This window comes from Clupea harengus, chromosome 17 (genome assembly GCF_900700415.2).
Source record: "Clupea harengus chromosome 17, Ch_v2.0.2, whole genome shotgun sequence".
Taxonomy (NCBI): domain Eukaryota; kingdom Metazoa; phylum Chordata; class Actinopteri; order Clupeiformes; family Clupeidae; genus Clupea; species Clupea harengus.
Window position 1 is genome coordinate 13,764,391 of NC_045168.1, and position 27,522 is coordinate 13,791,912.

At 43.9% G+C, this 27,522-nt stretch overlaps 1 pseudogene; it reads left to right on the top strand.

Annotated features, from left to right (window-relative positions):
• Positions 1 to 21,796: 21,796 nt before the first annotated feature.
• LOC105905421 lies at positions 21,797 to 24,943 on the top strand (annotated as a pseudogene).
• The last annotated feature ends 2,579 nt before the right edge of the window (positions 24,944 to 27,522 follow it).

Below are 27,522 nucleotides of genomic sequence, written 5' to 3' on the forward strand. Positions count from 1 at the left end.
TGCAGGCCTTGCCTCCGAGCCATCCTCTTCAGTGTCAGACCTGCCTCCTGGTCGTCCTCTCGAGCGGCCTTGTCTGTCTGCTCTGCCTCCTGGTCGTCCTCTTGGCAGTCGCTCCTTAAGGAGAAGGGATGGGGTGTACTGCCACGTCTATCACTGTCTGTTCCTTGTCTTGGACTATTATTTTGTAATAGTCAATAAGCTGTTTTACAATACTTGAATGCTCTCTCCCATCTTATCCATTATTAATGCCCCCAGATGTCCCCCCTTATGAGCCATGGTTCTGCTCAGGGTTGATTCCTGTTAGCAGAGAGTGTTTCCTTGCCGCTGTAGCCTTTGGGCTTGCTCCAGGCCCTGGGCTCTGTAAAGCACCTTGAGACAATTGTATTGTTTTGGCACTATATAAATACATTTAATATAATTTAATTCAAACCAATAGAAAGGAAATCCGTTTTCAAAGCCAGCAGACCAAATGCAACTTTGTTCTTTTCTCTGAAGGAGATTTGCTTACGTTTCTTAACTAATCCCAATCAGTAGACCTACATGGCTCCACAGGTAGGCCTACTAAAGACGATAGGATCAGTTTATCTCAATATGAAGATGACAGTGACTTGCCTTCCAAAATATCTTCTTACATGATTTCATATAAGGCATCCGCATGCATACAAATTCATTCTGGGGTAGGGTTAAAGAGCCCATGCTCAGACTTCTGCTTCGGGCCCCCAGAAACTGCCCTGCACCCAGCATAATAATTTATTTTAAATGTATTAGCTGCAAATAAAAAACGTATTATGTCCTATTTCTTATACTATTAAAAGTAACAGAAAACTGTGACTAATGGACAGAGAGACTTTCTGTGACTTGAAATGATAGTTCAAATGAGCGCGGGGCACTGCCTTTATGCTATTTAATTAGCAGTCAGTGTCAGATCACGACAAGAGAGCTAGCAAGAACTTTAATTAAAAATACAAAGATGTCAAAAGTGAGCCCTAAGACTGGACAGGTTTTTTTAAGAGTCCATACATCGAGAAAGAGGAACAGATAACAAGTCACAGAAAAGAGCCATTTAGGGTTGTGACCATCGTATGGTTGTGTAGTTACCTTTGCTAAGAAAATCCGATGTGATCTCATGGTTGTTCTCATGGTTCTATGGAGCAGATGTTCAGTGAGTAGACCATTGCACAACTCCAACATTGCTTTTATGCAACAGTCGCACTATAATTTTATTAAGGATATAATTGTAACATTAAATGAAGAAATAATGTTGCAGCTCACCTCTGCCACATTCTTGAAATTATCACATTGCTAAGTAAAAGTAAACAAAACCAGTAGCCTACTATCGATACAATGTATGAAACTGATTGTAGGCAAATACTCTAAATAATGTTTTAATGAGATCTTAAAATAAGTTTAAAAACTGTTGTGGTAGGGTGTTATGGTACAGTTGATCTAATGTTGATCTATGGTTGATCACTTTAAAACTTGGCAGGAGAGTTCCCCTCCCCAATCAAGCCCCCACGGTGAAACTGGATCTAGCCATTTCAGGGGCTGGTAGTTCCTTTTTTTTAAACGTCTGGCTACGCCCCTGGTGTGTATATTGTTTTTGATAACTCTGACGAAAAAAAATCCAAACACCAATTGTGGGATTGTCTGTTCACATGGTCCTACGGAAAGTTGCATTTGGCCCATATCAGGATTCATAATTTGCTACACTTTGCCATTGAGTTTGGGGATTGTCTGTCTGATAAAAAATGTTCTACTGTGTTTTGGAGGGAGATTGAACAGTTTTCATTATTCATTCAATTAATGTTTCCATTTGTGGATGTACCTGATGAGACTTCATGACAGAGGTAGAAGCTAAAGTATGCACTGCTAGTAGCAGAGCTGATGAGTAAGGTTGGCACTTGGCTGGCAAGATAAAAAACTTAGATTCACATAGGAACTCATTAGAGCCAGTTAGACGCCATCATGGAAGGGAAAGGAGGGGAATGCCAATAGAACCGCTGAGGAGATTTTGGTATTGGTGCAGAGGTGTCCACTTAGACAACTAACCAGGCAGCTTTGGCAACTAGCCAAAAAGCCAGTTGATTATAACTTTGGTTGTCTAGTTTGTCAATCACCCAGCTAAATCTAAGAACAGAGAATGATCGTGTCTTTTATAATGTGGGCCTAGACTATAGGGGAAAGTGAAAATGGCTTCCTTTCCCATTCTGGGTCATATTCATGCTGTCTTTCACGGATAAAACTGCAGTCATTATAACCTGTTCTAAGATGGAGGGAAGTCAAATTAAATTTCCAAGATGTCCTCAGCGAGCAAGTCTGAGATCATAATTTGCAGCTGGAAGAGTGGCTGGCAGGTTGCTCTTTCTGAAAAGCTTCCTTTCATCCAAACCCATTTGAACTCTTTATGTGAGAATTATATTTAACAATGCTGTGAGCCTATACATGTGGGGAGTAACAGCAGGTGGAAAAGTCGGTTGAAAAGACACAGTGTTCCCTTTCAAGCAGCTCTGTATGAAATTCCACTTCTAAATACAAGCTGGCTAATTTAGAATGAACACCTCAGCTGTGCTGTAAAAATGGACCTGTTAATTACAAAATATGTTAAGGTATCTTTTGTATGCCAGTTTCCTTCAGTGATGATGCAGCCAGAATCTTGACTTTTCTTTTTCTGGAAAACAAGTAATGCCTTGTGAAAAGCTGAATGTGCACATGGGCAATTCTCTTTCAGTCAGTTCACTTGGAACAGCACAGATAGAATGGGATATCATGCCCTTGTATATCTGGCTGAAGACAGATAGAATGGGATATCATGCCCTTGTGTATCTGGCTGAAGGCAGATCAAATGGGATATCATGCCCTTGCGTATCTGGCTGAAGACAGAATGGGATATCATGCCCTCGTGTATCTGGCTGAAGACACCTCGATTCAAGCCTAAAATGCAGATCATGCATGGTGACATACGCCTAGTCACTACTACCTCCTCTTCAGTTCAGCTCTCTTCACCGCACTGTGAACACCTTAATCCTTTACCGCTTGTCTTGCTCGCTAGCTGGTTTTGAGCGCAGCAAGTTAGCAATTTCTCTGCCTGGCACACAGATGGCTGAAGTGTGTTCTGCATGCATTCCTGGTCAAACTGATTCTACCGACGCTGAAGCGGTTGTGCCTCTCTTTGATTCTGGCGGCCCCTTGTTCGCCAGCAAAGTCATGGTATGCAGAGATAATCAGTCTCCCGGCTGACTAGCCTTGGTCTCTCCTTCTTCGCAGGGACATCTTGTCTCAGGCGGGGGGGCAGATCATTCATCCCCACCCAGAGCTCCGATGCCTACAGGCCTACCTGCTGAACGGTCAGGTCTAGCGGCTATGGGGTTGCCTGCTAATGCGATTGACACTATTCAGACTAGTAGAGCCTCTTCTACTAGAGATTTCTATTATTTTAAGTGCCGTGCATTTGAGCACTGGTGTCAGTCCAGTGGCTACTGTCGGTTAACGATGGATGGAAAAACGTACGATCCGCTTCCAGGAAGTAATTCTTTTGATGATTGGTTAAGATCAGTCACCTGACCGGATCGGAAAACACCATACGTTTGATTGGCTAACACGAGGACCTTTACTTTGTCCTGGAGCTTCCTACGTCCCCTCTGCTGGACTGGTAGAGTGTTAATGTTCTGTTCAGCCTCAGCTGCGCAGGGAGTGACTATAGGTCCCATACTATCTGTGTTGAGTGAATCAACTGAAAGGGAACGTAAGGTTAATGCACATAACCACTGTCCCCTGAAGGAGAGGAACGAGGTACAACACTAGTTTGCCCCACACAGTATCTAGAGCTCGGTGAAGAGCACTGGGTTGAACTGACGTCATCTGCCTTTTAGGCATGAATAGAGGTGTCTTCAGCCAGACACGCAAAGGCGTGATATCCCATACTATCTGTGTTGTACCTCATTCTTCTCCTTAATGGAACAGCGGTTCTATGCATATGTATAAATAGTTTGCTAGTTACGGCTATGTGAATGTCAAGCTACCAAGATGGAGACGAAACAGGAATTTGTCATCTCTGCGTTTCTCTTTCTCTCTGTGCTCAACTAGAAATTCAATGCAGAGATCAGTATTTGACAGAACTGCATAATCTGCCGACGGGGGTTTTCATAATGAGTGGATCACGTCCTTTTCATAATCTCAGATCCCCATGCACTGGAACTGGGATTAAAGAAGACACCCTCTTCACCCTCCTCTTCATAAGGAGTTTAAATGGGCTTTCACCTCCCCACTAACCCCTTTTCCTCTAAAGGCCAAACACCTCTGAGACCATCTGTTGTTGACAATTGTTTGTGCCCACACATATGTGACAGTGGAATACCCTGTTCTGTCCTAGCATCTTCCCCTCCCTCTTCTAACGATATGTGAAGTTAACTTGGACCTCATGAAGGATAGATGTCACCACCCCATAGCTGGCTAGTCAGGACTGATCATTATATGACTCCACAGTCAGCATTTTAAAAACTACTCAAATACCCTCACAACCCGTGTGTAGATAAAGACAGTTATGTGCTGCAATTCAGCCCTGACCCAGGTCTCTATACAGACTAACACCATGATGACACAGCAGACAAGGACCTGCAGCAGAAAGGAGCCGCGCTAACAGACAGCAACATTAATGGCTGCTGCTGCCATGCCCTCTCTCCCACGCATTTCCTTTCATCCCTTGCGCTCATGCAGCCATTAACCTGCTCCCCGCTGCCACGGGACACACCCTGCCAATTCCAGAGAACATGCCGGAGAGGGCGAGAAAACTTCCATCTGATTTCATCCTTGTTTTCTGCTTCATTTGCTCCAAGGAGCCCGTGGCCATTCTTGCGCGCGGCAAGTGGAAGGTCAATTCATTTTTCTAGCGGCAAGTTGGGCCTCAGCCACAGGGAACCATGCCCTCCTCGCCCCGTCTTAAGTGACCACCTGGATAGAAGCCTAGTGGTACCATTTGAATGCCTTCCTTTCTCTTTCTCTTTCTCTCTCTCTTTCTCTCTTTTATCTTCTTTTTCTGTGCCCTGCACCCTTTCTTCTTCTCCTTCTTTTCTCTCATTTTGAGTTTTCCTAGGTCAGAACTCTCTCCATATACTTATACTATCTTCCTCTTTCTCTCTCTCACCCTTCCTCCCTTTCTCTGTCCACTCTTCCTCTACCCCCCCAGCTGTCATACACACACACACACACACACACACACACACACACACACACACACACACACACACACACACACACACACACACACACACACACACACACACACAGCAGAGAGAGCACAGCAGAGATGGACAGGCCAGACGGTGGGGTGGCATGTACGGGCACCGGCTCGTTGCTGATGGCCTGCCACCCTCCTGTCTCTCTCTGATGGGTTGGTACCCTTGGGGTCTCAGGGGCCAGACGACGCCCCTTCAAAGTGCCAGGGGAAGGACATGGCTAGGAGTCGGCCAGAAGGAGTTCAGCTCTGTCAGATAGTTGGAAACACACTAAGAGGTAATAACTTGTGATTGATTTTACTGGGGATCCCTGAAGTGTCCTCAAGTCAGGATTGGCTGCCGTGATCTGGAATGGCACTTGTAATGTAGTTATTGAATGATGTCTGCTTATGTTGTGATGGTGACTTGCACCATGGAGGTCATATTTCCTCTCTGTTTTACCACATTTTATGAGAGAAATGTGAATTTAAACTTTATAAAAATGTTTACTGACTTATCTTTTGCTCTCTGGTGTAACTAAACCCTTCCCATTTTACATTGAGTATTGTGTTCTCTTTTTAACTCTTAATCACTTTTACGTTTTTTAGCTCCTCTGTTTTTAACCGTCTCATTTTTGGTATTGCATAAATATCCTCTCTGTCAATCACTGCTTTTGATCACCTGTCTCCCCTAAAAACTGTCTCTCCATGCACATGCACAGTATGTACCGGTATCTCAAGTTTTACATGTTTTCATGCCATTTTGTTTACCTGTCCTCTGAATTACCTTTCTCCCTCCCTCGCTCTAAGTCTACAACTCTTAACCAGAAAGCAAAAAAACATCTGCATGACCTCTTGGTGATGTGTGGGAATGTGCGGAACATCTGGAAGATGTGTTCCCTATATTGTTTACTCATTTGGTAAGCATCTCTTAGGCATCCATTTCTGATCTTCAGTCTATGCTCATCCTCTGTATTCCAGATGTACACAACTATGTCATCATGACTCATTATCAAACTCCAAGTCACATCTCTGAGCAGTTAAACAATATTAAGATGACCAAAATAACACTTGTGTCTTGGAGACTTATGTGTGCATTCTGGATATGATGTTTATGGTAGACTCATACTGGTTGGCAAAAACAAAAAAGAATGGTCTAGGGACATTAGCAAGCAAAGCAACTACATCCAATGACTTGTTCTTCTTTGTTAAATCCTTATCAAATAATTGTGTTGGCGAACAATAGCAGATTCTGGAGGGCCCATAAAACCAACCATTTATCATTAATCGTAACTTAATAAAGTCAGAAAATGCATGCATGCATGCGATGCAACCTCACGAGACATCAAAGCTGTCATGCCTGCATTCTGTCACCAGTGCAGTGACCACATGCATTTTTCAAAGCGGGCTGAAATGCCCCCAAGCAAAACAAAATTTGCTGAAAATGCTTTTTTTTTTGTGCAGGAAAACCCTGACATGTTCTCTCCACTTCATGGCAAAGTAAATGCAGCTTTAGGCAGGTTGTAACTGTAGGAAGAGATTAGGGAAGCATACGCATAACATGCAAATCAAATATCAGTGGGATACATGTTTAACAAAAGCCTAGGCTATTTATTGCCCTCGACAGTGCTCTTACTGTATTTGAGCATAAATGCATTGGAATATATGAGTAGGATTGACAAAAACCTTTTGAGCATATTTTCTGTGAATGTCCATGCACAGCAGGCAGGGAAAACGTAACCCTTAGGGGACACAGGCCTGCTAGACTTTTTTAGGTAGTCTGACATGTCTTGATGTTTTTGTATATGTCCTCTAACTAAAAACATTGGTGCACAAGTGGCATATATGTAGAAGGTTTCTGGGGGTGTTCTTTTTATGATTCTAAGACAAAAACTCACAGAGCTTTAAAGGCATATTGACAACAAATACCAAAAACTATTTTCCCACCGGTGGGAAATGGTCCCCGGACTGGGATACCACATTGCTTCAGACAGGTACCAGTGTGGATGCTTTGTAAACGATGACAGTTGTAGTGATGTGACCCATAACCCTGGTTCGGCTTAGCTTACCAGAAAATATTGTGGATTCGGGTGGGTCGGGTCAATTGTGGTTTTGGTCAATGCATAGCTGTGTTTTAGGGCCTACAAGTTTTGTCCATAAGTGTTATCCGAAGCTCTTTTTTTAGATTAGCCTACACCACCAAAATGTTGTTATTGATCAGTTACACGCAGCAAGCACTAATGAGACTACATAGTGACAATAGGCTAACAAGTTCAAGAGATGTCAGAGATGTGTAGAATATGCATCGTTTGTGCGTGAGAGAAAGAGAGAGCATGTTCATTCAGTTTCGGTAATACTTGTTTCGGAGTACATTTACTACACTGAATTAGCCCATGAGGATTAAAAACTGCCATCATTTGTGCGCTACTTTGTTAGGTAGTGTCTGTCCTTTTTTTAAACGTGCATCAAACAAGGAAACATTTTCTTACTCTGTAATATGGATGCTATCATCTTAGTTATAATTAAAGTTAGCAGTTTACAGGCCAGGTCGGGTTTGTGTGTGCCACGTTCGTCACGGTCTACACCGTGTTTATGGACTTTTACTTTGTTCACATAGCCATGTGCTTTTGTTTACTTCCTTGGTTGCCCTGTGCTTTTCTTTGTCTTGTCAGGTGCTTTTGTTTTTCTCTGTCACCGTCCCTCACCTGATTCCATTTATCTAGTCTTTCATCCTGTTCATTGTCTGAATTGATTTCACCTGCTCCTCGTTGTTTAAATCCGATGATCTGTTTTCCCTGTGTGTCTAAGGCCTTGTGTTTGACCAGTTTGACCGGTCCGTGTTTGTACATACTCTCAATGCGCCATTCCTGTCTGTATCTTCCTCGGTGTGAGAGTAGTAAATCCCTAAGCTAGTTTTAAATCCATACACAACTTGCAGCTTCCGTTTTCACCCACCTACTCCCTGAGGTTCTGTGGAGTCGGGAGGATATAAGTGGCTCCAACAAAACATCTTATGTGGTTAGCATCCTTAGCCCACATTTCTCTCCAGCTGATCTCCTTTTTCTCAACATTATGCCAGTTCATCCATTGTCCTTGCTTTACTTCAGAAGTCCCTGCTGTTCATCTAGTTATCTCTTCTTGCTTGTGAACAAAACTGGTTACCATCTGCCTCTCTGGCAATGTATCCTTCCCCATGCTTGCCAACTGTTACCTAACCCCAACCCTGCTCTTCCACTCTGTACCTGCCCAATGATATCCCTATGATGTGATGTGCCTCGTTCATGTTCAACCACTTCCCTGTGAGTCTATGCTGGCAAGCTTTCTCCAGAAAGCATGTTACAGAATTAATTCCATTGACACCACATCACAAAATGAGGGAATATTCTTTCTTGTCCTGCTGGTGTCTGCCTTACCGCTGCCATACCCTCTTCTCCTACACATATTGTACCCATGCGTAAAGCCACGTGTCTAATTCACACCACTCATCGGCTCACCGGCAGACTGGTCATTATATCAGCTCAGCCGTACTCGCTCCTGGCTGAATCGTCAGACCAGATTGCTGTGAGATGGTTCAGGATGAGTCTGGCTGCTCTTACAAAATGACACTAAGAGATGTGCAAGACGAGAAGAATGGAAAAATGGAAGAAGTGCTGAACACTTACAAACACTACTGGATAATAAGCCTCAATAAGCTTCAATACTCTGAGCAAAAAAATATAAATGTCAAGTTTTGGGTCCATGTTTCATCTCCTGGATATTTAGGATCCTCTAATTTGTCCATGCTTACTGTTAGGATGTGTAGCCGTGTCACACTGTGGTTTAGACTATACACTTTCACAAACACACCTCTAGAGGGCGCCGGCATGCTCCTTGGTAACCTGTTTGGATAGCTAGACAAGGCCCTGAAGCAAGGCTCACGCAGCGGGGTGCAATCCAAAGGTTTTTTTTTGTTTTGTTTTTTTGTGGGGGGTGTGGGGTAACTTTGTGTAATGCGTGTTGTGTTCGTTTATGGGATTTCCCCTATTTTGTAAACAGACAGTCCCACACTTGGGCTGTTCATCTGCTGGAGACACTACTTGTGTTGGTCCAGGGCCCCGGAGGAAAGGCCCTTGGTCATTCTTCCACTGAGTTTCTTACATGCTGCCTGACACGTAGACGCATTCCTTTTTTGTGAACTTTGTTGCCAAGCAGAGTTCATTAGATGACAAAGAGCCAATTTCCGTCCAATTCTGTGCACTTAGTATAGCACACGTACATCTAAAAGCACACAAGTGCGCGCGCACATACACACACACACACACACCAAGGGCTATGATTATGATGAAAATGGAAGAAATTACAAAAAAGCGACAAAGAGAGAAGATGTGGAAGAAGAGGAGGGAGAGAAAATGAGCCCATCACATTGGCTAATCTTTCAATTTGGTCATCCAGGATTGTATTAAGTGGGTGTGATCTGAAGACAATTGCACGCATTTTCTTGGCTGTAATTTTTTGGAATGAAAATGAAGATACTTCAAGCCCCTCCTGAGGGTTCTCATTGGCAAGTGTCCTTGAGTCATTCTCATAGAAGACTGACATCCTTAACTGCCTTCCGTGACAGAGGAAAAAAAGAGTGTGTGTGTGTGTGTGTGTGTGTGTGTGTGTGTGTGTGTGTGTGTGTATGTCACTATCAGACAGACAAACAAGTTCAACAGTAAATCCTACAATTAATTAATAATGGGAGTATTTGATGAATGCTGATGGATTTCTTTCTGTCACTTAAGTCATCCTTAAATTTAGATTTTGAATTCAGTATATTCAAAGATGTTTATACACCAGAGTTGGTAATATCTATTCCATTTCCATAACATTTGAGGTCTCTGGATATTTGATTTCCCATGTCCCTCACACTCCCTCTTTCACTCTCCATCGCTCACGTCCCTCACACTCCCTCTTTCACTCTCCATCGCTCCTTTCCTCCACTGCAGTTTGCTTCAGTGGAGATAGCAGGTGGGCGTGTTGAGAGTGCAGTATCAACATGCTGTCCGCACGCTTGGGTGTGTGTGTGTGTGTGTGTGTTTGTGTGTGCCTGCACATATACACACATGGGGTCTCGATAGGGGTCCTCTAGGCTAATGGTGTGTTGTGGTGTGAACAAAGTTGGTTCTTGAGGTGAGGGAGAGTTTGTTGTTGCTGTTCAGTGTGGTGTTGAAAATGAAAAGTAAAGCCATGCTAGACTGCTCACCGATCCCCACCCTAGTGTCTTGCACCCTTTCTGATTGTGAGCAGCAGGGCGACCCATACAAGAGCAGCTGCCTAGCAGAAGCACACATACACACCTTGCATTGATCTGTAAGAAGAAAACCGATGTGGTTTTTGTCAGAAGTTTAGGACCCAACCTACAGGCTGATAAGGTTTATCATCATCACCACACCGACAAACCGCCAAACTCAAGGAGACAAGATTTCCAGGCTGAACTGCACGGTTTTCTCCTAAATAGTTTTGGTACCAAGTTTTGTGCAGGCACTGCGTGTGGATTTGTGCGAGTGAACGAATGTGTATACATTAGGTTTATGACAGTGATGTGCAAGCAGAAAAGACACGGGGGGAGGGAGAGAAAGATGGAGACAGACAGTGAGGGAGAGCTGGAGAGAAGTAATGTGGCTTTTCTGGGGCTGATCTCTGTTCATTGGCATGCCTTGCACTTGGCTCATTTGGCCAAGCTGTTGATGAGGACATGAATAATGGATGGGAGAGGCTCAATAACACATTTGGCTGGATCTAAAACCAGGTGTGTTTCAGAGAAGAGAGGCCTGATCCAATGTCATGATGTCGCCAAAGCTGTCTGAATAAACTGACCTCAAACACAACGGGGGCAAGCAGCACTCTAAGGTTGGGGCAGGGACATCTGAATAGTTATAATCTTCCATTGATTAGATATTGATTTCCTGGAACAGTTTAGAGACGGATGGTGAAGATGATCACAAATTATATTTAAACAAGCTAATATAAAATACTCCAGTAGTAATCGACAGTAACAGCGTAGACCTACTATGCTAACATATACTAAAGATGTAAAAAAAAAAATGTAGATCAACAGAATGAATATGCAATAACCATCATAACCAGCACATACTTGTATACTCGTATACAAAATATTGGACTTTATTCTGATTTGTTTTTTGCTTTTGTCTTGTCTATCCATCAGAACAATTTGATGGCTGAGAAAACTTACACATCACCAGAATCCCATTCTGAAATATATTTGAACTCATAAAGCCTTTGCTGAAAAACTGTCTGAAATAACACTGAAGCCAGGTGTGGAGTTAAAACAATCCGTTTTCCTTATTTGATACACATCTGTAGTTTTGTCAGAACTCACTGATTCCTGGCAAAAGTAAGTCTTGCCCTGGATGCACTCTGCAAGCTTTTGATGACGAACACACTTGAATTTCCAATCAGGACGGACACAAACAAAACAGAAATCACCGCGAAACAGACGCTTGGAAATTATTATTTCTAGGCTGCCATTCTATTGATTGCAGTGCCCTTCCTCATGTGTTGCATGAGTTAGGCATGGAGAATCCAAATGGAGAATAAAGCGACATGGAGGCTGGGAACAGATGCCGCAATGGGGAGCATGCCTATGGTGGTTGGAGAAGAAAATCACGCTTTTTGGTTCGCCATATACACCCACATTAGTATGCAGGTGAAATACGATCAGCGCATTTTCCTTTTTTCTACATTTTCTTCTGAAAATTAAATGTTAGAATGTGGAAGATTTAGATAATGATTTTAAATGTGTTGTTGGAATTTCATTGGGACAGTGTTGGTAACAGGACTGTTGACGTCTGGCAGATACCCAACCCAATTTAAAAATGTCATGGATTGGATCTGTTTGGATCACATCACTTGGTAATATAGAGCTATATAGCTAGTGGTGCTACTTAATCATCAAATAGACGAGGTTTTTAATGTAGTCATAACATTTTTGTATTTCTTGTTTATCCCAATCTATCTGATTAAGCCATTTGGACAAGGGAACCTAAATTATCTGATTAAGCCATTTGGACAGGGGAACCTAAATCTTAACCTAAGTGTTATGTCTATTCTTTTTCTTCTCCATCAATCTAAGTGGAGGAAAACACAGATCTGGCTGATCGTCACCATCTTCATAGTGCTGAAAATGTAACACAAAGGTTTAACACAAGTTTTTATGACTAGCAAAGGCCCATGACTGGAACTGATTGAATCTTGTTGTAAGCTCTCGCTGGCTATCAGTCATTAGTGAACACATTTTCACATTCATATAATGGTTAAAGTATTCATAATGCCTCATAATGATTGAAAGAAGTGTATAGAACTATTTATACAATGTAATCACTGCACTGTTATAACGTAAGATGCATTATGAATACTTTATTAACATTGATATGTGTTTATAATAGGTTATGGATACTGGGTTTAAGTAAAGTGTAAAGTGAAGTTTTTTGTAAATCATTTTGCTTAGAATTGTGCAACTATACGAATCAACTCAGTGTCTATTTGTAAATGGCTGCGGTAGGGCTGGTTCTCCTGAATGAACAAGACAAAGTCAATCCCAGGGGAACATGGTTGAAGAACCATCACAGGATGTAATGGTGGGTAATGTTCTCTCGGGATGCACATATCCGCGTTGAACAAAAAAGTCCGATTTGTTTTTTCTACCCACCTATGGTGTGTCAATCCCTTTGGACCCGCTCTGAGACAATCCTCCCTGAAACTCACAGGAACTCAAGTACCCACTGATACACATGGCACACACACACACACACACACACACACACACACACACATGCACGTAAACACAAACACAACACTTCCTAGTGAGTAGAGAAAATTGGTATATTGAAATATATACTTAAATTCAAATTCAAATTATTAAACACACATAAAACAAGCCCGAACAGTTCTCAGCACAGAAATTATCAACCTTAAGAGTGGATTTTCATAAAAATGTGGGGGCCGCTAACCCTATATTTGCACATGGAATAAACGCACACAAACAAAACACAGAGAACGCACAAACCTTATTTAACACCCACAAACAAAAGTGTGGAGTGGAGCCAAATCATGACCAGAACGCACCAGTACACACACCTCATTTATGCCTCTTCAGACACCCAAAAACGTATGAACATACACTGTATTGATTTAATCTGGGGGGAAAAAAAACAAATCTGTATTCATGGATAAATCATTCACTTATTCTTGTTCTGCCCTTCAAACACTCATCTTCCTGCTCATTGTCACTTTCAGGAGTGTGATAGATGAAGAGAGAGAGAGGGAGAAAACTGCTTTGTTCATCATACAGGGTCAAGGTTTCATCAAGGTTCAGGCGCCCACTGAGAAGGAAAATAAAACCAACTGTTGGATAATAAACTAGACTAGATAATAAAATAGGCTATGTTCTGAATGGAGTGGCCTCCACCATTTCATTCACAGAGGCCAGAGAATACATCAGGTTATGCTATATGTCTGTCTGTCTGTGTGTCTGTCTGTCTGTCTAAAGAGCTTGATATCCATTATATACTTCAAATGGATCCATACTACATAAAAGGTCGTATTTTGAGAAAAAGTGTGTTCAAGGATGTTCACTGGAGTGGATATCTGGTAAAGATGAGTCTTATGAAAGACAATTTATATTAAGCATAGCTTACATTTAAGACTGGCTTTTTTCCTCACAGTGGTAACCATGAATTGATACACTGTGCACTATATTTTTCAAAGATACAACCATATCTCATACCTTCCAACCAAACGTTCAGTCATGGTATAGTGTGAGGAATGTTCTGTTGTGAGAGAGAAAGAGTTGCAAGCTCCAAAGCAGCCCAGCTCAAAAAAAGAACAATTTTGTATAGTATATTAGTATATGAGAAACAGGTCTTGCATAATTGCTAGCCTGACATCCAGACCAAAAAGTACCAGGCCGTTGTTACGTACATGCAGGTCACACACTGTGCATAGGGCATCACGAAAAAAAATGTATACATACAAATAAATTCAAATTGATAGAAATAATCTACTATCTATCTACTATCTAAGTACCCCAATATTGGCTACACACTCTATATTTGACCAAAATAATAGCAATAAGGATTGTGGTGCCCCCTCTTCTTTTCCTGTGGTTTGTTCTGATTGGGTCAGACAAGCTCTCATGGTGACAATATGAAGGCTGTAGGCAATAGATTACAAAAGACATCTAGAGTCTAGAGTGGAAGAGAAAAAGAAAAAAAAACTGTGGGACTTACTTCTCATATGTTTTATGTGCCTACACAATACTGGAACATTAGCCTACACAATGCATGAATACTGGACAAGAAACTTCCAAGGTTTAACTAGCTGATGTCAGAGTGCTACAGATCTTATAGGCTTTATTTAATGTTACAAGCCTAGCCTAAGGGGCAAAACGCTGATGTCAGCCAGCATTTAAGTTCATCAGTGTGTGGTTTGTTCTAAGACTGATTAACACATACTGTCTGTTGACAGGCTGGCCTACGCATTAGTGTCTCCTGTTTCAAATGTCACTTAAGTATCTGTCATTCCTCAAAGTATAGCATTACTTGTAGCACTCCTACACTCTACAAAGACACAGCTCCATTTCATTTAGTGCGATAATTAATGGATATTCTTTTGGAAAAGCGAAAACGGCCATCCCATTTATGGTCTTGGTCAAATGCCTGCCTGAAGGGCTACCAGAGACTTAGGAGTTTTGCGAGCCCTGAAACAGCCTCATTCAGTGTAGGCAAAGAATTTGGCAATTGTGATAGGAGGATAACCACAATTCAATCTACATGCTGTCTGTCACAAATCCAGAGAAAGTCTTCAAATGATCTGGCTATCTGTAGCTCATACACAATTTGAACTGCATCAATGTAAATGTAGTTTATGTAGTTCTAGTTCTGTAGTTCTAGTTCTGTGCTTTACTACTTCATCAATGTAAATGTGGTTTATGTAGTTCTGGAGACTGTGCTTTACTATTGTGCGCATGACTTCTCCGTCCTTGGCTGACTCATATCTGCCTGAACCAATCACAATCAAAATCATGGCACCTTGCTCATATATCGAGTCTGACATCGGGAATGCACTTTCTTTTGGAGGCATTATTTGACAGTTCTGAGAAGTCTGACATCTTGGAAATGTTCATTAGTGGCATTAGTACGTATACTCGTGCTTAGAGAGTAGAGGTCTAGTTATATTATCCTGAAACTCCCCTCGGAACACGGCAAGCCGGAAAGCTGACTCACCCGAGATCCGCATCCAGCTGATGTTGATGTTATGTAATTGGGATGTAATTGCTTTGTTTGTATGGCGTGATTATATGGGAGCCATGCCATTCATGTCCACAGTCAGCCTGGGCTTGGGGCGCATGCCTCTGATTGTCTTTGACTCAAGGTGGATCTTCAAAACGGTGATGTTCTAGGTTCTAGGTTCCTAGTTCTCAATTCCAGCTCCAGGCTAGTCGTGTACACATATTCAGTGAGTGTTTTGAGACCAGAACCATGTCACGAGTATACCAACAGAATGAGAAGCACCTGATTAGTTTGTCAATTTCTGATTGAACTGGCTCACAGTGGGACGCCAATGGTGCCAGTTGTCTTTTCCTTGAAGTCGATCTGGCAGCTGCGAGGGAAAATTCACAGAGCGTGATTCTCCCTGCGATGCCTATGAATACAGTCCAGTGATAATACAGTGTAAATAGAATCTCCAACGGAGGGTTATGTAAATATAGGGGGGGCCAAGGATTTCAAGGCGAATCTGGTCAAGGTTTTCCACATGTAATTACATGTGATGTATATGCGTCAAAATGAGATTCTTGTCTGGTTCAGAGAAGTCATCAAAACATCATTCTCTGTATGGAGGCAAGAGATAGACTGCTTCTGAGGAGAAAAAGAAAAAAGGAAAGGGGCTCCGAGAAATGGAGAGATTTAATAGAATGATATGAAAGAGAGAAGAACAGAGTGAATGGGAGGGAGCGTCTCTGAGATGTGTGATGCCTGTGTGTGTGAGGGCAGCAGACTTAGGCTCAGTCTGAAATGGCTTTCTGGTGTGGCAGTGGGAAGAGACGTTCAACAGATTTGAGGATCTAACAAAAGCCGTCGCCAACAATCAAAAAAGCCCATCCCCGACGAGATGGCCAATTCCTCCGCACAACATGAGAAGACATGTTACTCCACCTGGTACACTCACACAAACACTCCTGCGCACACACACACACACATTAAAACATACAAGCACACACTCTCAGGGACATTCACACACACACACACACACACACACAAAGAGTCAAATGTTTTTTTTTTTAAATCAGAGTGTAAGGTTATAATGCTAAATATGACAAAAGAGAAAATTCAAAAACCGAAAATAAATTAATAAATACACAAACAAACATCTATTAGACTAGAGAGAGCATTTCTGTGATGGCATCAAAGTGCTCCTTCCACAAACCTTAGCTGGCACACGTGGACCCACACGCATTTAAACAAGCTGGCGTATTTGGCTTGGAGCTAGGGTCTGACCAAATGTGCTGGATATTTTTATTTATTCATTTACTTTTCTGAACAGACAGAGCCTTCATGTGTAAATCAGCTCCAAGATAGAGTAAATCTTCCCATGCCACTCCCCCCCCCCCCCCCCCCCCGCATAACCATGGGAACAATATTTCCTCTTTACTCTCCCCACCCCTGGCTATGGGCACTGTGTGAACGGATTGCAGTTATGATTATGACAGCCAGACACACATCTAGCGCCATATGGAATCAATACGAGATGGCAGAGAGCGGTAAAAAAAGAGGCACAAAAAGGAAACAACAGCCTTTCATAAAACCAGTCTTTCAGTTCCAGGTTTGGAGAGGAAGGGAATAGTGGTGGATAGGGGTTTGGGAGTTGTGGATGAATCGATAATCCACAGACGTGAAACGGAGCGATGGAAAGACCAGAGGTGTAGAACTGACGAGAGGGCCGTGTCAGCGGATGAGGGCAGTGAAACGAACAACCTCTACATTAAAAACAACAACACAAAAAAACTGCTCCAAAAAAAGAGCAGATGCTCTTTTGTCCTAATCCTGCTTTAGTCTATCCCTCTGATACGAGTCTTAAAGCAGACACATTTCAGAAAAAAAAAAGTCAAGTCAGGACCCATCTACAGGACTGAACAATACTGACAATGACAGATAGAACATCCTTCTTATTTTCCTTTCAAAATGCAATCCATGCTTACCCATGATGCATCTCTGATGTCTGAGGTTTTTTCTATCCATGTACACATCCAAAAAACATGCGAAGCAGGCCTTTGTTAACACTATCTGATGCAGGGGTTAGAGGTCACGGTTATCCATGCGATAAAGTGCATCCCTCTTTCATCCGCAGTGAAAGGGCTTGGTTGATCTCTCAGAAGGTGATGAAGGGTTGCAAGTAATAAGAATGAATATGTGCGAGAGTGAAACATTTCATCTTGCACCCATCTCTCCTTTAATTGCACATATCTGTTGAAACCCAATGCCCAGCTGATTTTTCAGGCACTGAACTATATATGAAAGGTGCTGCATTATGTACAGCCCATATTCAATGCGTAGAGGCCGCATTCCTGATAAATGCTAATGTCTCTATTATGAAAACCTTTCAAGACTTTATGGTACTGATATGAGTCATGAAACAGCCAGAACTCAATCCAGCGTGTTGGTTAGTGTACAACAACATACACTATAGTAGACATAGTAGGTATATTGTTATGTATTGTAAGAGCATGTATGACACTGTTGCATATGAGTCTTTCTCCTACCACTGCATCATTTTAAAAAATGCAATAAGAGTGGGGTGGGGGCTGAGAGGGGGGTAGGTTGGGGAGCTGGGGTAGGTGCTGAGGGGGGGGGAGGTGCTGGGGGGGGGGTAGGTTAGGGAGGTGGGGCTGAGGGGTGAGGTAGGTTGGGGAGGGGCTGAGAGGGGGGGTGGGGGCTGAGAGGGGGGGGTGCTGAGGGGGGGGTAGGTTGGGGAGGTGCTGAGAGGTGGGGTAGGGGCTGAGAGGGGGGGTAGGTTGAGGAGGTGCTGAGAGGGGGGTGGGGGCTGAGGGGGGGGTAGGTTGGGGAGGTGGGGTGTAAACGCCTGTGAATAATTGATGAGTCTTCATAAGCAAATGAAATGACTCACACACACGGGCAGGGGGTTGGGTGAGGCGGGCCACCCATTCATAACATAGAGAAGTCCCAAACGGTCGACTTTACGTAAGCATCTGCCTTGCCAGGTTCAGGATGATGGTAAAGAGTAGATGCCATTTTGAGCTACTTTCAACCCATACAATATTGATTTAAAAAAATGGTAATTTTGTCAATATTAACTCAAGCATTGATGTGTTTCATCACAGTACAGTCATATAATTTAATATACAGCTCAAAAAACACATTTAAGCATGCACTTCCTCTTTAAGAAAGTTGTCAGAGAGAGTTATGCATAACACTACAATGCTTAACATTTTAACCCAACCTCATGGGTTATATTTTTAACACATTAAATATGTAATTTACACCAAACACAGACCGTTCAACTAAGTTAATTCAATGTTATGAATTCAAACTGAAGGAAATTATTATTTAGAAATAGCTCTGTTGCATAGAACAATAGTCCCATTTGTTTTTTATATCAAGACTACTATAAATATTTGCAAACAGGTCTATGGGAGATGAGCTGGTTAACACTCATAATGGGTGTGTTTATGACAAGTAATGCACAGTCACTACTGCAGACCTACAAAAGACTATTCATAAATAACTACCGGTATGTTGATTAATACAATGATGGTAAAGGTTTTTAATAATATCAAGGCTATTGTAAATGTGTAAATAGTGTATTGTATTGTAGTTTACACCCTTAGTGTGTGTATTTATGACAAGTTATGCACCGTCACAATTGCAGACATAATAAATATGACTATATCCCTGAGGTGATGATAATTATGCTTTCTCCAAGTCCACATAGTATTGATGCAGTAATGTTCACATGCTTCAAGTCACAACATCATAAGTATAGCAGAGTGCTTCTCTCCTATAATTTAATAAAATGATTTTGCCTCTCAGTAAGATACTATAACTCTGTGATTATTTTAGATGCATTTATGAATGGGCTTTTGTGAGAGTGGACATTATGGCCAAAAGCACACCAAAGTACTCGATTTTAATCCTAAGCTAAGTTCTCTGTTGCCGACACTTCATCTTAATGCTCTGCTCCGTCACTAAAGTATGAAGCTGCTGTCCACCGACCGTCATGTCTGCAGATAAGTTGTGTTTTGAGTCAGGGCGGTGCTAGTGTGTGTGGGGCGTGAGTGAGGCCTTTGGGGTGGGAGATGGCTCTGCTTCGCTTCAGCTGTAAACCCAAGACTGTCTCACTCTGCTGCTGATCTTCCATTAGTTGAGCTTCAGCTGGCTGAGTCCAAAAAAAAAAAAAAACTTTTCAATTTGAAATGACAACAAGCCCTGACACAAGCTCAACAAACAGCTGGGAGGAAGATTTCTTTTGCCTTTTTTTTATTCTTCTTGCTTATTTACACTGCTCTTTTTTCTCTCCCTGCAGTGTCAATTTGAGCTGACATTTTCGAATGTATAGCAGCTTGTTTATTACCAAATCGTGTTTAATGATTTAATTTGATAACAAATAGACAGCAACTTCACAGCCTCTTGTGCGTACATGTGTATATGAGTGTGTGTATGTACACATGAGTGAGTGTGCATTTGTGTGTGTGATCATTTGCTCTTGTATCTGCGTGCAGGTCTCAGACTGTGTGAGCTTGCATTGGGTAAGCGGTGTTCATCATGTATTTGTGCAAATGTCATTTATTTTCTCTCCTTCTCAATGGCAAACAAATCATACCGAACTCAATTGCCCCAAGCACCTTTGTCAGACCAGAATACCACATGTGCTTCGTTTGCAGCCATGCATGGCCATTTCCATTTAGATAGAATTAGCTGAGGTTGAATGTCGAGGCCCAAAGACAAAATCTGGCACGAGACAACCTCCAATCAGGGCTTTTATGGATGACCTCACCATCACCACATCTTCAGTGCCAGGAACCAGATGGATCCTCCAAGGCCTAGAAAAGCTCATCGCATGGGCAAGGATGAGTTTCAAACCCAGCAAGTCTAGGTCATTGGGGCATGGAGCAAGCAAGGGGCATGGACAAAGTGGGAATCTGTACAGCAGCGAAGGGTCACCTGGGATAACATCCTGCGAGCAGACTACTACAGAGTCCGTTTCCTGATCCAGACGGTCTATGATGGCTTACCAAGCCCGGCAAATCTCCATGTCTGGGGCAAGATCGAAACACCATCTTGCGGGCTGTGCTCTGGAAGAGGATCCCTCGAACATATCCTCAGCAGCTGCCCAAAGGCACTTGCAGATGGTCGCTACCGCTGGCGGCATGATCAAGTGCTCAAGGCAGTTGCGGAGATAGTAGCTTCGGCTATAACGACACGCAAACAACGTCGTCCAAAGTCCATCAACTTTGTCAAGGCGGGAGAGAAACGCACCCCACAGTCAAGAACAACGACTGGCCTCCTTGCCTCAGCAGCCGACTGGCAGCTGAAAGTAGATCTGGGGAAGCAGCTGCGTTTTCCAGAGCACATCGCCTCAACAAGACTGCGTCCAGACATCTATTCAAATTCCACCAAACAGGTGATCATGATGGAACTCACTGTACCCTGGGAAGAGCGCATGGATGAAGCTCAAGAGCGTAAACGTGCCAAGTACCAGGAGTTGACAGAGGAGTGCAGGAGGCAGGGCTGGATCACTCGCTGTGAGCCTATTGAGGTGGGATGTCGGGGCTTTGCAGGCCAGTCCCTCTGCAGAGTTCTGACAAAGCTAGGCATCTTGGGGTTGTGTAAGAAGAGGGCCATCAAATCAACCATTGATGCCGCAGAGAGAGCCACTAAGTGGCTCTGGCTGAAAAGGGAGGCCCAGTGGTCAAATGCTGCTGGGATGCAAGCCGGGGACTGATCACCCCTGGCTGGGTCGCCTGGGGGAGGGTGTCTGATGTTCGAATAGACCCGAAACACCCAATGACCCCAGGATACATCACTGATGATGCATCCCAGCGCTTCCGCAGGAAGTATTCTACAAGTTATGCGTCTGGCTTTGCCAGTGACACCCAGGAACAGTCTGGGCTGACAACCGAGAATAGATTGGTGACGACTGGAGAGACAGTTGGCAGCTCGGGAAGACGGCACGGGTCAGGATGGGCCAGCACCCCTTCCTGAATCTTCTGTGAGGAAGACACCCAAAAAAAAAGCTACAGGCAAACCTACAAAGAAATACCCCCAGGGGATCCCGAGAGGGGGGGAGGATGAGATCCCCAACAGGACGGATTCAACGGCAACGACAAAGGCTAACGGCCAACCGACAACGATAAACACCGTTAGATGCACCTGCGGCAAGCTATGTAAGAACGAGCGTGGCCTAAAAATCCATATGGCCAGGATGAAATGCAGAGAGAGGGAGCTGGAAGAGCAGCGCACAGGCACCAGCCCTGGTGAGACGCAGGAGGAGCCCGGCCAGGAATCACCCCATAGAGCCCAGAACCTCCACGCCTCACAGCCCCCAAGACTCTGCACAGCATCCCAGAAAGGGAAGATTAGATGGCCCCCGGCAAACAAACAGACCGAGTGGTTGCAGTTTGACGAGGACATGGGCAACATCATGCAGACCATATCCAAGGGTGATATTGACAGCCGGCTACATAGCATGACATCTATCATCATCAGCTACGCTGCAGAGCGGTTTGGCTATGATGAAAAGGGAAAACCTAGAGCCCCCTACACCAAGAACCGTAGAGCCGCCCAGATTCAACAACTGCGACATGAGCTTCGAACACTTAAAAAACAACACAAGAGTGCAAGGGAGGATCAGAAAGAACCTCTCGCCGAACTAAGGAACATCTTGCGGAAGAAGCTCATGACTCTACGCAGAGCAGAGGGGCACAGGAGAAGGATAAAGGAGAGAGCTCGGAAGCGAACAGCCTTTCTATCAAACCCCTTTGGCTTTGTCAAGAAGCTCTTGGGAGACAAGCGCAGCGGCCACCTCTCATGCTCCCAAGAGGAGGTCGACCAGTTCCTCAGTAACACCCTGAGTGATCCAAAGAGAGATCAGGCGCTCGGTCCCCAGAAGGCGCTCATCGAGCCACCACCCCCCAAAGTCGACTTCAACCCCAGAGAACCCAGTCTAAAGGAGGTCCAGGAGGTCGTGAAAAGAGCAAGATCAGCCTCAGCTCCTGGACCTAGCTCTGTGCCATACATCGTTTACAAGAGATGTCCAGCACTCCTCAGCCACCTGTGGAAGATCTTGAGAGTAATCTGGTGAAGAGGGAGAGTCGCCAATCAGTGGAGGTGTGCAGAAGGAGTTTGGATTCCTAAGGAGGAAAACTCAAAGACCATCGAACAGTTCAGCACCATCTCGCTGCTTAGCGTCGAAGGCAAGATCTTCTTTAGTATTTTGTCTCGACGCCTGACAGAGTTCATCCTCCAGAACGAGTATGTAGACACATCAGTGCAGAAAGGTGGGATTCCTGGGGTCCCCGGCTGCTTGGAACATACAGGTGTCGTCACTCAGCTCATCCGTGAAGCCCGGGAGTCAAAGGGAGATCTGGCTGTTCTCTGGTTGGACCTGACCAATGCCTATGGGTCCATACCTCACAGCTTAGTGGAAATTGCCCTGCAAAAACACCATGTACCCAGTAACATCAGAGTCCTTATTCTGGATTATTATAATAATTTTAGGATGAGAGTTACGTCTGGGTCTACAACATCGAACTGGCATCGGCTAGAAAAGGGAATTATAACAGGCTGTACCATCTCTGTCACCCTTTTCGCACTAGCCATGAACATGGTTGCTAAATCAGCTGAGGTTGAATGTCGAGGCCCAAAGACAAAATCTGGCACGAGACAACCTCCAATCAGGGCTTTTATGGATGACCTCACCATCACCACATCTTCAGTGCCAGGAACCAGATGGATCCTCCAAGGCCTAGAAAAGCTCATCGCATGGGCAAGGATGAGTTTCAAACCCAGCAAGTCTAGGTCATTGGTGCTGAAGAAGGGGCGTGTAGTGGACAGGTTCCGTTTCACACTAGCTGGCGACACAATACCATCTATTTCTGAGCAGCCGGTGAAGAGTTTGGGAAAGGTCTTTGATGCCAGCCTCAAGGATGCCAATTCCATCAAAAAGACCATCAATGACCTCGAGGAGTGGCTCAGAAAGGTAGACAAGTCAGGTCTACCAGGGAGATTCAGGGCCTGGATTTACCAACATGCCGTCCTGCCCAGGATCCTGTGGCCGCTGCTGGTCTATGAGGTCCCGATGACGGCAGTAGAGTCAATGGAGAGGAGAATCAGTAGCCACCTCCGCAGATGGCTTGGCCTACCACGCAGCCTTAGCAGCGCAGCACTATATGGAAGCAGTAACATCCTGCAACTCCCTTTCAGCGGTCTTAAAGAGGAGTTCATGGTGTCGCGGACTAGGGAGGCACTCCTTTACAGAGACTCGAAGGACCCAAAGGTGTCAGCAGCGGGAATCGAGGTCAGAACGGGCAGGAAATGGAAAGCAGGTGAGGCACTTGAGGTGGCGGAGTCCCGACTGAGGCAGAGGGAGCTTGTGGGGAATGTGGCCAGAGGCCGTGCTGGTCTTGGTTACTTCCCCAGTATACAAGTTCGCAAAGCCATTGGCAAAGACAGGCGTCTTCTTCTCCAGGAGGAGGTTCGAGCAGGCGTGGAAGAAGAAAGAGCAAGCAGGATGGTGAGTCTTAGACAGCAAGGGGCATGGACAAAGTGGGAATCTGTACAGCAGCGAAGGGTCACCTGGGATAACATCCTGCGAGCAGACTACTACAGAGTCCGTTTCCTGATCCAGACGGTCTATGATGGCTTACCAAGCCCGGCAAATCTCCATGTCTGGGGCAAGATCGAAACACCATCTTGCGGGCTGTGCTTTGGAAGAGGATCCCTCGAACATATCCTCAGCAGCTGCCCAAAGGCACTTGCAGATGGTCGCTACCGCTGGCGGCATGATCAAGTGCTCAAGGCAGTTGCGGAGATAGTAGCTTCGGCTATAACGACAAGCAAACAACGTCGTCCAAAGTCCATCAACTTTGTCAAGGCGGGAGAGAAACGCACCCCACAGTCAAGAACAACGACTGGCCTCCTTGCCTCAGCAGCCGACTGGCAGCTGAAAGTAGATCTGGGGAAGCAGCTGCGTTTTCCAGAGCACATCGCCTCAACAAGACTGCGTCCAGACATCTATTCAAATTCCACCAAACAGGTGATCATGATGGAACTCACTGTACCCTGGGAAGAGCGCATGGATGAAGCTCAAGAGCGTAAACGTGCCAAGTACCAGGAGTTGACAGAGGAGTGCAGGAGGCAGGGCTGGATCACTCGCTGTGAGCCTATTGAGGTGGGATGTCGGGGCTTTGCAGGCCAGTCCCTCTGCAGAGTTCTGACAAAGCTAGGCATCTTGGGGTTGTGTAAGAAGAGGGCCATCAAATCAACCATTGATGCCGCAGAGAGAGCCACTAAGTGGCTCTGGCTGAAAAGGGAGGCCCAGTGGTCAAATGCTGCTGGGATGCAAGCCGGGGACTGATCACCCCTGGCTGGGTCGCCTGGGGGAGGGTGTCTGATGTTCGAATAGACCCGAAACACCCAATGACCCCAGGATACATCACTGATGATGCATCCCAGCGCTTCCGCAGGAAGTATTCTACAAGTAAATACAAGATTATCTAGGAGTGTTTTTATTCTTGATGTGGTCCAATGCCAAGATCTTTATTAAATAGGACATCAGATAGCTTATGTTGTCAATGGCCTTGTGTTCTGCTTGAGATGTATGACCTCAATGCATTTCGTGAGTGTATTTCCTAGCAATGTTGAAGGGTGCATAAAATGTACTATTAGTGGATGTGCATTTGTGTGTTTAAGGGCATGCATGTGTCCATTTGTGTGAGCAGGGGCATCCCTCTCTACCTTGAAGAAGCTCTTGAAGACCCAACTCCTCTCCTAACTTGCACTTCTACTAGTACTTAACTTGCACTTATAGTTGTTACATTCCTGCACTATTTGTCATGTAAAATAGTATTTATTGTTACACTAGGTCTCTATTGCTCGTAGCTTGATTGTTCTCTCCCTTGTACGTCGCTTTGGATGAAAGCGTCTGCTTAATGACTAAATGTAAAAATGTTAATGTAGTCGTTCCTCAGACAGTATTCTGTGGCTAAACACCCGTCTCTAGGTCCCTGCCTATAACATTCCATCTCCGCATTCTTGAATTCGCTTTCATTTGACTGATATATCAAGTCAAATGATGGAGACTTAAGAGAGAAAGAAAGGGAGATGGCAAAAGACAGAGTGAAGAAGAAGGAAGAGATAGAGAAAGGGAGAGAGAAACAGAGTTTGACAGAGAATCGAACAGGTACATGATCGAGTGTGAGGGAGTTTGATTTGGAAAACGGCCTCTAAAGGTTCCATTATTCTTTAGAGTGGGTGGAGCACACACCCGATATGAAAAGAAAATCTATAAAAGAGATTGATGCTAACAGGTTCCAATGAATACCGTCTTCATAATGACTGAACATAGCTATTCTATATTCTATGATTTTTATAATCATAATGCACAGTAGCTGTTATGTAGAGACATATAATGCATTGTTAATACAGGTATTCTTGTGATGTAGTACTGGACATAATGTGCAATACAGTATTAATATAATTTAACTTCATGGGTTAACAACCATGTGCACCATTTTATCTGACCATAAAAACAACCCAGGAAAAATAAACTAATGTCCTTTCATATTGTCCTATATGATTCGTGTAGATTATATACATTGCTGCATAAAAGTGCCATTCTTGTCTATTGTCATTCATTTATTTCCTGCTTGCTAACAGGAAGTTATCCTCACTGTGAAAGTCTAAATGCTACATTGATGATGTAATGGTTAACAAAACCATCTGAATACACAGTAAAAATGCACGTGTCATCTGAGGGACGGACAAACCCCCCCCCCCCCCCCACCTTTAATTATCATCTAATTCACTCTGTCTATTGGGGAAGCCACTGATGCATCTGTGCAATGACAGCGCAGTTGTTCTCATCTACATGTGATGCTTTGAAAGCAACTGTGCCTGTAAATTCAAGTTTCTCAAGGGCACACTAGCAGAACTTCATTCTTTGGAAAAATAAATCCTTCTAAGGTAAAAAAAAAAAAAAAACTCTTTCATTAAATCCACTTGAAATTGCAAAGTCTCAAAAGATTTATCTACTTCCTATCCCCTAAAGGAAGTGATGAAATGAGTTGATGGAGGTGAACAGGCCAAGGATCATTCCAAGAAGGTGTTCCTCATCTTCTGGCGCTTGGAGAATCAGAGTGAACCTCGGCAGTGGCTGAGAGCTTGCTAGCGCGCTAATCTCATTTAACTCGAGCTTTGGAAACAAGGTAACAGCTTGCGTCTCTGCAGGGAGTCGCTCCCTCAAAAGAAAGAGGGATGATGAAAGTCGCAGGCAGTTGGCAGAGGGATGGGAGGTTTAAATCCACAGGTCCCCCAAAACACTAGCAGAACTGCTTCTAGCAAAACTAGCAGTATTGTGCATCTCTCCCCTATAGGTGTTTGATATCAGTGTGTTTATTTGTTTATTTGAGTTTCCAGAGTGGAGCTCAGAGGGGTTTCTTGCAGACATTTTCCAAAAAGAGCCCATGTGAGATGTGAGTTTGTTGTGAATGACATGAGCACAGAGCTGGCGCAATTGATTTTTTATTTTATTTTGAATGGCAGATGCTGTTTGAATGTAAAACAGATGCGGGGTGGGTCTGTCCTGAAGATATGCCAAAATGTGGCACGGCAAGGAATTCCTGAGTCCGTTGCCTCCGCTCTGCCAGCTGTCTCGGATGCACATTCAGATCAGCCCTGTTGCCAGGAAACCCTCCCATCACTCTCCCTGTGTGCCAATGCACTTGATGATTAACGGCAAATGAAAACTAATATCGCTTTGCCTACCAAACATGCCATCCGTAATGGGCAAGCGAAATTGTATAGCACAATTTTCTAAATTAATTACACATCTCTACACTACCGCTTAGCTGACACCAATGCCGAATCAACATGGACCACTTTAGCAGAGACGGATAAATGAAGGTATCACCCTGTAATTAGCTTTAAACAGGCTAACCGGATACAAATGATCAAGATGAGAGCTGACACAGTTGTAGTATTAAAATATGACAGGCACCAAAAGAATTAACTGTGATCCGACTCATCAAAAATTAAGCA